Here is a 13,791-nt window from a genome sequence, read left to right as displayed (position 1 = left end):
ATACTTTTTCTGAGGACACACTTTTCACTGTATAATTATGTCTGTAATTCCCTCATTTTTTGTTTGTTTCTTTATTGTACAATTACCTTTTTTTCTGGTTGCTTTTTCCCCCTATTTTTCCCAAAGTTACAATAAGCACACACGAAAAATAAAATTTATAGCATGGTGGACTATTTTTTTTTTCCTGTGCGCATGATCATTCTTCCTCATCAAATGGCATTACTTTATCTGCCTTGTTTTAAAACAGGAGAAAAGGCATATACATTTAACTAACAGGTAGACATGAGAGCCTTCTGAATGAGGATCCAAATTCCCAGTAAGTTACAGAGACTTCCAAGTGAGCTACAGAGACAAATGAATTACTGAGGCCACTGTCAAGAATGCAGGCTCAGAACATGTTTCAGAGTTTGACAGACTGGAACAAACAAGAGAACTGCAAGGTAATTTATAATAAAGGAGCAACTGATGACCTTTAGAAAAAGAACAAATTTGCTAAAAGTCTTAAAAAGTAGTTCTTAAATTGTCTTTATTTGAAGACACTTTTATTGTTACAGTTTTTAGAAAAGATATCTTTACGTCTTCTGGGAATTTTGGTGAAATTTTCCCTTTATGTTATAATTTTTGGAATAATTGTAGCATACTAACAATTTGTTTTTCTACTTTTCAATGTTCATATTAGTAATGACTTGGCATCCTTATTTCAAATAATAAATGCATAATAACATACAACACAGTACTCTCATTTATGGAATTTCTATGCTCTGTCATGAATATGTCAAAACTGAAGTAATCCTGAGATACATAAATAAATGTTTAAATAAATTACATTAATTTGTTTAAATAAATTACATTAATTTGTTTAATAACATATTATTTCTCACTAAATATTAAAAGTCAGTCTGAGCTCTTATTAGCTTATTAGCTTATTAGCTAATAATTCTGTTCCGGCATAAGCACTACTGCCATTATTGGAAATTAAAGACTTTTGCTGACTGTTAAACAATCTGATAAAACTTATCTTTTGGAATGTTTTCTATTCTAGATTCTAAAAATATTCTTACAGTCTTACACTTTTTCAGGTAACTTAAACAATGTAATGAACTATATGGTACATAAATTTAACAATAAATAGGATCTAAATATTAGATATACAGGGACAAAAAGATGGAAACATTAGACACTGGGAATCCCAAAAGGGAAGAGAGTGGGGAAGGTGGAAGTGTTGAAAACCTACCAGTTGGGTACTTTGTCCACTACTTAGGTGTAGGGACAATTCAAAGCTCAAACCTCAGCATCACCTAATATATCCATGTGACAAACCTGCACGTGTTCCCTCTAAATCTGAAATTTAAAAAATTATTTAACTAAAAAATAGCATATGTAAATGGAAAAAATGAGAAAATTATAACTTGCCTATATCATTCCCATCCCTGATATTATCTTTATTTACATGTAAGTGTTATATCTTCATATATTTTATATGCATATAAATGCATTATTTTGAAAATACAATTTTCTTTCCAGATGGCTATGTAGGGATAAATTACAAAGGAGCACAAGAAACACTTGAGGGATGTATATGTTTGGTATCTTGATTGGTGTATATTATAATGATGTTCAACAGTGTCAGAAATGATCAAGTTGTACAATTTAAATATTTGTAATATATTGCATGTCAATCATATCTTAATAAAGCTGCTAATATTCATGAAAAAGGAAAAGACAAATATTTATGGAAATCAATTCTACATAAGTATGCAAAGGTAACTGAATGAATTATTATGCTTCCATTTGAGTCACGAAAGCAACTTTTAATGAAAACAATGCTTTTCCTCAATATCATGTGAATAATTTACTTATCACTTTAGATGCCATAAATTCTAAATAAAGATTCCATTTCTTGGAAGTCAGTTTAGCATTCTAATTAACAATGATATCTTTTAGCAAAGTGCCTCTAAGGTCAGTTGCTAAATAATAAGTCACTGTGTATGTGTCTATGAATAAATTTAAGTATTCAATTCATTACGTAAATTTTAAAATTAACTTATATTCTGACAAAATCATATTTGTACTTTTGTTCTAATCATACATTCATTGCACATTGTGTATAATGTTTTAATTTACATGATGCTATTTGCTTACTAAATTTTGAAATATCTTAACTAGAAAAGTAATAAAAAGTACTCTTTAAATTCTTTGTTAAATAGCTACATCTGATTGTGATTAGATATACTTGGGCAACGATATTTAAAATAATTTGGTGATTATGGGCATTGTGTTTGTTTTATTATCTCAAATATAGAACAAAAATTCCATGCGTCTTCTCCAACATCAATATTTGTAGTAATAAAGTACAAATTCATTTATTTGAGTGCAAATTTGGGTATCTTTCACACAAAGAAAGAAACTTTACCATATTAGTATAGCCACTCTCCCCAGATCACTATAATTTTTTAAATAATAAAAAGTTATCCAAAGATATTTTATTATCAAGATTAATATATTAATATTATATTAATGTCAATATTGTATTGTTGTACATAATTACCATCATAAATATTTCTATTTTTTCCCAGTCTTTATAGTTTTACTGATTAGTCATCAAATAATTATTTACAATGCATATATCACAAAACTTAAGCAGATCCTGATGCGCTATGAAGTCTTAGCTGAATAGACAGTGAGAGGTGCCAGAAAGACAATCATTTTGATTGCAAGAAGGAAGGTGTATTTAGACTCTGATTCCAAAAATGTGAAAGGGCAGATGTTATTTAAACCCCACTGCAGATTCCTTAAAAGAGCCGAGGGCTCTAATTTGAGGAGGTTCATAGAGATTTATTTATTTAAACAAAAACTGTTTCTTTGTCAAAGGAAATTATCCAGGGAAGAGAGATGTATTCTACTGGTGGAAGTAGGCAGCAGCAATTTAATTCTACAGATGAGGTTGGGACGCATCTTAATAAGTAAACTTACATAAATCAGACAATAACACTAGATTTGATTTGAATTTCAGAGTCATTTGGGGTATTCATAAATCACCTCAACTTAAGACCTACATCATCTCAAGTTTTATAGAAACCACTATTTGAAAATGCCATTATGGCATGTGTGTCTGTGTCCACATTTATGTGTGTGCACATACGTGTGTATGCCTATGGATGGTATATCTAGACATTTAAAAATATAATGTTAATTATAGTAAGCTTTAGAGAAAAAATAGGGTTGTAAGAGTAAACAGTTTGAAGAAATAAATTCAGGAAAATGGAATAATGAAAAGAAACTCTTTCCAACATATAAGCCATAGGTTTAAGTGTTTATTCACTTTAGAATGGTTGAAAATGTATTAATGAAGGAATTCTTCACAGGTACTTATTGTTTTAGCTTATAAATGTTTTATTAAAATAAATGAATAAATAATTTGAATGAATAAATGCAGAATTAAAGTGCTGGGAATTAATTTTCTATATCATATGATATGGTTTGTCTAGATCCCCACTCAAATCTCATCTTAAATTGTAACTCCCACAATTTCCACATGTCATGGGAGGAACCAGGTGGGATGTGATTGAATTATGGGGCAAGACTTTCCTATACTGTTCTCATGATAGTGAATGAGTCTGATAAGATCTGATGGTTTTTTAAAACAGAAGTTTCCCTGCACAAGCTCTCTCTTTGCCTGCTGTCATACATGTAAGATGTGACTTGCTCCTCCTTGTTTTCTGCCATGATTGTGAGGCCTCCCCAGCCATGTGGAAGTGTAAGTATGTTACACCTTTTTTTTTTTTTTTTTTTTTTTTAATTGCCTAGTCTTGGGTATGTCTTTACCAGCAGCACTATTATAACTGCAAAAAACATCACATTTGGCATCAAAACATCAAGATTTTATTTTCTGGCTTTACTTTAGCTTATGTAAACATCCTTTAGTTAACAATTTAACCCAGTTAAAGAAAGGCACATCAAACCAATACCAAGCCTTTTAGTATTATTTGCTTTTTCACTACTTTATAAAGTATGTAGCACACTGTTTGCATCTTCAGAAAGTAAAAAAGAGAGAAAAGCTCAAATGGTTGATGGATTCACAGATTAACGATGCTGAGAATAAATGCAGAATGGTGGAGACTGTGACCTTCAGGAAATTTTATATCTGTCTTATCTTAAGAGAAAGCCACCACTGACTTCCAGCTAATTCCTGCCATGTGGGAAGGTGGTACCAGCATTGACAGTTCATCTCATTATATTTAAGAGAAATAGGACATCTAAATCTGTATTTAAAGGTTGTCATTCTTATTATATCTGAAACTAATTCACTTTTTCAGCCACAAAAGAGACATGATGGAAATGAAATAAAATGCATCTCTGGCCAAAAAACAAGATAAAGTTGTGATTGAACAACTGTAAGAGATTGTATTAGTTTATTTTCATGCTGCTGTTAAAGACATACCTGAGACTTGGAAGAAAAAGAGGTTTAATTGAATTTATAGTTCCACATGGCTGAGGGGGCCTCAGAATCATGGTGGGAGGCGAAAGACACTTCTCACATAGAGATGGCAAGAGAAAATGAGAAAGATGAAAAAGTGGAAATCCCTGATAAAACTATTAGATCTCTTGAGATTTATTCACTACCACAAGAACAGTTTGGGGAAAGCACCCCTATGATTCAAATTATGTCCCACCAAGTCCCTCCCACAACACATGGGAATTATGGGAGTACAATTCAAGATGAGATTTGGGCGAGGACACAGAGACAAACCGTATCATTCTACCCCTGGTCCCTCCAAATCTCATGTCCTCACACTTCAAAACCACTAATGTCTTTTCAGCAGTTCCCTAAAGTCTTCACTCATTTCAGCATTAACACAAAGGTCCACAATTCAAAGTCTCATCTGAGGCAAGGTCAGTCCCTTTTGCCTATGAGCCTGTAAAATCAAAAGCAAGTTACTTACTTCCTAGGTACAATGGGTGTACAGGTATTGGGTAAATACAGCTCTTCTAAATGGGAGAAATTTGCCAAAACAAAAAGATTACAGGGTTCATGCAAGTCCCCAAATCCAGCGGGCAGTGACATTTTAAAGCTCAAAAATGATCTCCTTTGACACTAGGTCTCACATCCAAGTTATGCTGATGCAAGAGGTGGGTTCCCATGGTCTTGGGTAGCTCCACCTCTGTGGCTTTGCAGGGTACAGGCGCTCTGCTGGCTGCTTTAATGGGCTGGCATTGTCTGCAGTTTTTCTAGGCACAGGGTGCAAGCTGTAGGTGGATCTATCATTCTGGAGTCCGGAGAACAGTGGCCCACTTCTCACAGCTCCACTAGGTGGTGCCCCAGTAGGGACTCTCTGTGGGTGCTCCAACCTCACATTTCCCTTCTGCACTGCTGTAGCAGAAGTTCTCCATGAGAACCTGGACTCTGCGGCAAACTTTTGCCTGGGCATCCAGGCACTTCCATACAACTGAAATTTAGGAGGAGGTTTCCAAACACCAATTCTTGACTTCTGCTAAACCACAGGTTCAACACCATGTGGAAGCTGCCAAGGCTTGGGGCTTGCCCCTCTGAAGCTATGGCTGGAGCTCCACATTCAACCTTTTCAGCCATGGCTGTAGCTGTTGGGACACAGGATAAGTTATGTAACAGGGAAAAAAAAAATCTTTGTGACTTATAAGAAAGATGTTTATTTCTGTATTATTTTACATGTATATTAAGGATAAGTTTTGGATCTATTCTACAACTACTTCAAAATAAGGTCCTATCTGAAGGGCATGTTATCTGTGACATACCTAGACTTATTGCAGAAAGAAAACTATGAGCTAAGATGGAGTAACAAGAGGGATCTCAAAATTTCTCCTAAAAAGTGGCACATGTTACCTTTGCTCAGATTTTGTTATCAAAACAAGTCATATGACCGATTATGACAAAAATAGGAAGCAAAATTTAGTCCTCCTTTAGCGTTAGAAATCACAAGTCATATGGCAAACCTGAGATTAGTGTATTAATTGAATATGAATATCTTAAGAAAGGAAAATAAAAACTTGGGAAACATATTACAGTTTACCACAATCCCCAAACTAAATTCTAGTAGAAAACAATGTTAGGGCAAAACAAGAGAAAAATATGAGAAAGAATTAGAATGCTTGTCTTAACAGATATATCTCCAAAATCAATTCATATAGAATAATGATCAATACTATAAAAATAAAATCCAACTTAAATATTTATCTTACTTTCATTTACATTTAATCAAGCATATGGTTCCCTTAAATTAAGGTTCGAAAAGAAAAATCTAAGTACCATCAATAGGTTCAGATTGTAAAATAAACATTACATCAACCTTAAATAAAGCCCCTGTAATTTATTAAGCAATAGAATGAATTTTTATAAATGTAGATACAAAATCAATAACATAATTTGAATTATAATATTTGATTATGAAATCTGAATCACAATTTCAATTATAATTTAACTCTTTTGTAACTCATAACAATTGATTTTTTTTTTTTTTTTTTTTTTTTTGAGACGGAGTTTTGCTCTTGTTACCCAGGCTGGAGTGCAATGGTGCGATCTCGGCCTCCTGGGTTCAGGCAATTCTCCTGCCTCAGCCTCCTGAGTAGCTGGGATTACAGGCACACGCCACCATGCCCAGCTAATTTTTTGTATTTTTAGTAGAGACGGGGTTTCACCATGTCGACCAGGATGGTCTCGAACTCTCGACCTCTTGATCCACCCGCCTCGGCCTCCCAAAGTGCTGGGATTACAGGCTTGAGCCACCGCGCCTGGCTTTGATTTTTATTTTAAAATAAAAAAATAAATATAGTGTGTTGCTTTAGCAGACTAAAAACATGGTCACAAGTTCTTACATTTCATACGTCAAATTTTTGTCATGAGTCTTTTTAGCTCATTTTATAAAAATGTAGAGAGTTCATTACTCCTTACCTTTGAGACAGCCTTATCATTTGCTTTGGCAAATAGGAAATGAGCCTCTTTCACACAGGCAAAACTAAAAATTTGTAGATCTCAGGGCCTGCACTCTCAATGCTGTTTGACTACATCTGCCATGTGAGTAAGTCAAGGCTAGGTGAGTCCCCAGGATGAGGAATGATGTGGAATTTGTTGTCTCATCCAAAAACAGCAGATATATACCATATAAATGAGGCCATCCAGTGTAGCCCATGCCATAGCCAATCTGCTAACTGTGCGTGTAGAGGAGGCAAAAGTTTACCTCTACCCTTAGGGTCCCTGGCTGGGCATGAGAATAAATTGATTAGATAAACTAAAAGGAGAAAAAAACATACACATTAAAGTTTTATGTGACACAGGAGCCCGCATAAGAAAGTGAATACCCAAAGAAAGGATAAAACTTACAAAGAGGTTATGGTGAAAAAGTAACTAAATTATGTGTGGAGGCTAATGGAAGATAAGAATTATTTTAACTGGGTCTGTGTATACAGAATTGTCTCAGCTGTGACTACCGTTTGAATAATTATATTTAACCTCCTGATATAGGGAGGGCATCTTTCACATAGGATTTTCAATCTTCTGTTTCAGGAAGAAAAGGAGAATAATAAAATGTCTTACTCGTATCAGCTATTTTTAAAGTGCCATTAGAAGTAGTTCTTATGTCAAAGTGACATATTTTGGGGTGGCATATTCTGGCACGCTTAAAAGAGACCTGCAAGTGAGCCCAACTGAAAGCAGCTAAGCTTGATCAAGAGGAGAAAAACTATTGCCGATTCAGGGTGGAAAAAAGTGATGTTGTTTAAGCCAATATATTTAAAGATCTTTTGTCATGCCACAAACCTTCTCACTGTTACGATGTCATATATTTTAATAGGAATATAATAATTTTCAGGAAATTCTCCAAAGTATGTAAGAGCTTCTTGTTGCTGCTTTACTATAGAATAGCATAAAATCTTTCAGGTACTTTAATGTATCTTTGTCTATCTTACAGACAAAGAAATGTAAAGCCCAGTGTATCTGATAACATGTGTTCTTAAGTAACATTGTTTGATGGTGCAAAAGTGTTATAAGTAATCTGATAATTAGAGAAGCATTTTTGTATTATTCACCAGAATTTTACATATGAAGTAGGGGTGAAAGTTGTGTTCTATCATTTCAGAAAATGAAAGAAAAAAACCCAGTTCTATATAAAGTTAGTTACTAGTGATACTGAAAAGGAGGTAGGACTGAGTTGAGTTTATATTACAGAAGAAAAAAGTGCTTTATACGTACCTATACGTTTTTCAAAGTCTCATCAATTCAGTATTAATTAACCTAGTTTTTACAATTTTTTTCTCTAATTAGGCTGATCATTTTTGGCCATATGCAAATTACCGAGAAGTTAAAGCGTAGGTGACCAAAAGAAAAGAAGCATATAATCAGTGAGAAACGACTATGTTTTTGCAAGACTGCATTTTTAAATGTATTCTAATGTGCTTGAGACCTATAATAGACAAGAAGGATTGAAGTTAGCTTGTGCTTTAAATTACTTTAAGGTTATCTAGGACATTCTTTGAAGGCAACCTAATAGGACACTGAGTGTTTTGTTAAATCTGCAATAAGCAGTTTTATTTTACATCAAACAGAGGTGAATTTAATAGTTTGACCCAATTTCTTATGAAAAGAGCTCTTTGTGTAAAATACTTGAGTAGACTTTGTTCTGGTATACTCAAGGACATTAGGAAAATAACACTTTGTTATGGTTTCGCTTGCAGGTTCAGGAGTTGAACTAGCCTAAATGACCTGTTCTTCATAAAATGCCCTTGTAATTTGCTGATTTTGCTCCCAAGATGTACAAGTCTGCTGATGTACTGATCACTAAGTTCTGTTGGTATAATTATTTCAAAATAATTTTTCTGAGTTGCAAGGCAGGTCAAAAGGGGGAGGAAAAAAACCTTACAAAGTTTAATGCCTAAAGGAAGGGCACTAGTAAATGTTTTTAAATAAATTGCTTAGGCAGAATTTAAAAGGCAAGCTAACCAGAAGTAGTTACTACATTGAAATCAGTGCTTACTTCTAAATAAATACTTTCTTCTGAACCCTTGAAGGGAATGATCTCAAAGCATTTAGGATAAAATGTTTTATAAACCGACTTATGTGTAAAAATTGGTGCCAGAGATGTACTTCATCAATGAGACAAATCAGAGCATGCAATGGAAATGCTCAGTCCTAAGATCTTTTATTAACGTATTTTCTTCCCAGTCAAATTAAATATTCTTTGTAGTCATAATTATTTAATTAAAATAGTGAGTGAGATCTAAAGGAAGCTGAATATCACCATTCTGTTTGCAATTTTGCCTGTCCATAATTGAGGGATTTGCTTATTTAAACCCTTGAATCTTATATTTGTCTCGCAGGAAAGAAGAAACAAAAGTAATGTGCCACTGGAGAAGACAATTGTTACCACTGATGAACCTACCTTGACACATAATCACTCAAAGTCCATAGTTTATATTAGAGTTCACTCTGGGTGTTGTACATTCCATGTGTTTAAAAATTGTGCAATGATATGTATCCACTATTATAGTATCATAACCAGCATTTCTGCTGCCCTAAAAATCCTCTGTGGTCTACCTATTTATCTCTTTTCCTCTACCCTGAACCCTGGTAAAGTATTCACTATGTTCACGTTTTCACCTTTTCTAGAATTTCATATATTTGAAATCATACAGTGAAATAATACAGTATGTTGTCTTGTCAGATTGATGTCTTCATTTACTAATATGCATTTAAGATTTCTCTATGTTTTACATGGTTTGGTAATGTACTTCTTTGTAGCATTGAATAATATACTTTATTTGTCTATTTCCTGACTAAAGGACATCCTGGTTGCTTCCAAGTTTTGGCAATTTATGAAGAAAGTTGCTATAAACATCTGTGTGCACATAATTGTAATAAATTTTCAACTCCTTTGGTAAACACCACGGAGCACAATTACTGGGTTACATAGTAGGAGTATTATAATAATATTGATTTCCCTTTTACTATCTAACTTCCTCTGCTACTGGCTTTATTAAATAAATTTGTCATGTTGGGGGTACCCATGTTGCAAACTGAGATTGGCCTCCTCCCAGCAGCTAGCTAGAAACTGAACTCCTCAGTTCAATATCCTGAAAGAAACTGAATCCTTCCAACCACTTTGTTAGTGAGCTTACCTTAGTCACACCTTTAATCGATACCCCAGCTTTGGCCAACATTTTTCATTGTATCCCTAGGGAAGCCCTTGGAACAAAAAGGTCGGAATTCCTCATAAAAACTGAAATAACAGTTGTGTGTTCAAGTTGCTACGTGTGCTGTAATTTGTAACTGAAACAGTACATGACTATTATAACTGTATACAAAATAGCTTACAAATGAACAAATGAGTGAATATTGGTTTATTTATTTCTATATAATTTTTATGACTGTTAAAGAATATAATAATGATGTTTAGTAAATCGGCATTGTATTGCATGGCTTACTAAGTGGTTGCATTTATTATATGTTCCATAATTATTATTAGTGTAATATAAAAATATACATAATTTTCAACTTAACACACAAAACATAATCATATAAGGTATACCTCTCTCTCATACAATGGAAGCTATAGTAAATAGAGAACAAATAACTCGAACCAGAGGATAAGTACATATTAGGAGTTCCATAATATAGTAAATATATGGGATCGGATTCATAAAAAACTAGAATGGTGGAGATTACAATCCAAAACTGAAGTAAGCAATAAAGCTGTGATAGAGGTGAGAAGCATTTTACCTATAAGAAATACATCAATAAATCTCACATGATACATGTGTCAGCATAATTGTACACATTTTAAACGTACAGCAATTCACTTAAACCTCATAATTCATAATTGTATAATGTAGGTATTGGTATAATTCACATTTTCCAGATAAGAAAACTAAGTTTCCTTACATAAAGTTTTGGTTTCCCAGTGCATATAAAGGTTATGTTTACACTCTACTGTAGAGTGAGACTTTGTCTCAAGAAATAAGAACAATACAAAAGCACCCCACCATATATCTGAGAGATATTTTAGGATTTTTAAAACATTTTTACATACATTAATTATTTATCATAATAACCCTATTAAGGGTTGTCTATGCTGTTACCTCCCTTTTTTGTAGATGATAAAACATAGGTACAGAGAAGGTACATAAATTTCCCAAGTTTCATACAGCTATTAATGGCTAGAGCTAGGATTCCAATACAGGTAATTCATAACTGATATCTGATTTAAAAATGATCAACAAGAATGAATATTCAAGCATTACCAGATGGTGGTCATACATGTTATCTGCTCACCTATTTTTTTGTAGTAATTGTGCTTTATCAATCAGGGTGCCTCCCTGTCCAGCTATAGGACAATCTTTTCCAGACCTGTTTTCAGGTAAATATACTCCTGTGATGTCTGCTAGAGATGGGAGCATATGTGGCATGACTGATTTCTCCCTCTGTTCCTTAATAGTTGTGTGCTTTCTGTATTCCCACACATGAGAAAGTGATGAAAACTGGATTAGTGAACTTGGACTCACAAAAGAAAGCTGAGCATAAATATCCAGAAAATATGATATCTATTTTTAAAAATATTTGAAAAAAACAAGGTCATAGAAAAAAGATATTAAAATAGTCCATTTTTGGATAAAGATCGATTTGAGTAAGAGATTGACATAAATCTTAAATTCTAGTTACAGAGTTTAGATGACAGAGGAGCTGGAAAGTCAGTAATATTACAATTAAGCATGTAACAAAGAATCAAATCAGCATTTGACCACTAATCGACAGTAAGAAGGTCTTTCTTACAATGTTTTCAGTGAAAATAAAATTGCTGCTAGATTTCTATTCAGTCATTCTATTATTCATGTTTTAAAACAATAAATACATTTTGTAGGTAAAAACACGTATACTATTTACAACTGACCTTCCTTTCTGCATACAAGTAAGCAGGTAATTTATCCTGTAATTTATATAGACAAAGGACTGTCTTTTTATAAAAGGCAGCCCTGTTCTTTATATTCTTCCATCATTCCGCTATCAGGAATTGCCTACTGAATACTTCCCCCTGTAGGGTTTGGTGTCACTACAGTATTGCCTGTCCCTTTATCTCTAGTCTTTCTTTTCTCTTCCTTCTCCTTTTTCTTCTACTTTAAAATTTCTCTGTATTTATTCTGTAGAGTGTTTCTTGGCCATCTCCTTGTTTTTCCTTACCAACACCTGGCATGGACTGGTCCCCAGCTCCCCAAATTAACATATTGACAAACTGGAAAAAGTAGAAAGAAGTAGAAAGATGTCATCAAAAATGTACTATAAGTAGAGATTAGGTAGTATTTTGAGAAGAAAAGAACTTACAGACAAAAGGGAATTTTATGGCCAAAGACAGGCCAGGGACTTTGACTCATTTATTGTTTGAGAATGTATGGAGATTAGAAGTAGGACAAGGTTGTCAGACTCGGTAATTTCAAAGATAGAATGTTACCTGCCTTTTAAGTATCCTGTATTCTAAGCAATGACTTTTCCCCTTTATTTTTTACTTTCCCAAGAACTAACAGAGGTTAAATATGAAAAGAATAATGAATCTATGATTCCTGTATTTAGTATTTTAAATTATTATTTTTATTTGTATGTGTGGCAATGCTCATCAAAAATAATAATAATAGCTACTATAATGTTTATTCTGTTTTGAATACCTGAAAGGTAAAATGTTTTAGACAAACACACTTAATTTAGTGATTTTTAAATTTAATTCTCAGGAAAATTCTATTCAGTAAGTACAATTATCACCACTTTATAAATTTAGACAGCTTGATTCAAACAGGTTAATCATCTTATTCAAGGTGCCAGAACCATAATGATTACACAAAATATATAATTAGCCTAACTCAAAGCCCTTACAATTTCCTTATGGCCGGTATTTTCAAGCTCTCAAATACAAAAATATAGTATGTTTATTGCTACACAGGTTGGGCAAGTAACTTTCATTAAATTACCATTGAAGGATATGTTATGGTGTCCAATCAACAATTTACTGAACTCAGATTCAATGCTAACAATTCTTAGAGGACTATACAAATTAAAAATAAAACTATTGGTATTGTAGTTTTGTTTTCAATTCAACCTAAAAGTGAAATTACTTGCTTTACACTAATATTTTTTTTCATGAAAGAAAAAGAGCCTTAAATTTTCATGTTCTATAATCTAATAATAATAATAATATCCTTAACAATTTAAATGAAATAGCAAAACAGGACTATTTCCAAACTATTAAAGTAAATTAAGCTCAATTTCTCAGACTGAAATCAAAACTGGTGTTTTTACTGAGAAACAAACACAATTTCTCAAAGAAATATAGATATCACTGAAAAATATTATCACATATTTTTAGAAAGACGTGAAACTTGACATATTCTGGTCTGGACTTTGTTTTTAAATAAAATGAGTTAGTCTGAATTGTCCTGAAAAGATTAAAAAAAAAATAAATACTGCCAAAATCTTCAGTATTGGAAACTTGATGGCTAAGGAGAATGAGTTTTATTCTTGGACAACAAATCAATCTGTATATAACAATAACAACAACCAAAAACAGAGAAAGAAAGAGAACAAATAAATAATTTATGGTTAAGATTTAGTCAGAGCTCTACAAAAACTAAATAATTATAATTCCACTTTCAATAGAAACACTCTAAGTGATTTTACTAAAAAAAAAACATACAAAATGGCAAGTATAAATATATGAAGATAGTAAAATTCCAAAAAAAAAAAAATGTAGTTAATAAAAAAGACAATGTGGTGATTTACTACAT

This window comes from Saimiri boliviensis, chromosome 3, assembly GCF_048565385.1.
Source record: "Saimiri boliviensis isolate mSaiBol1 chromosome 3, mSaiBol1.pri, whole genome shotgun sequence".
Lineage (NCBI taxonomy): Eukaryota > Metazoa > Chordata > Mammalia > Primates > Cebidae > Saimiri > Saimiri boliviensis.
This window is presented reverse-complemented; position numbering follows the sequence as displayed.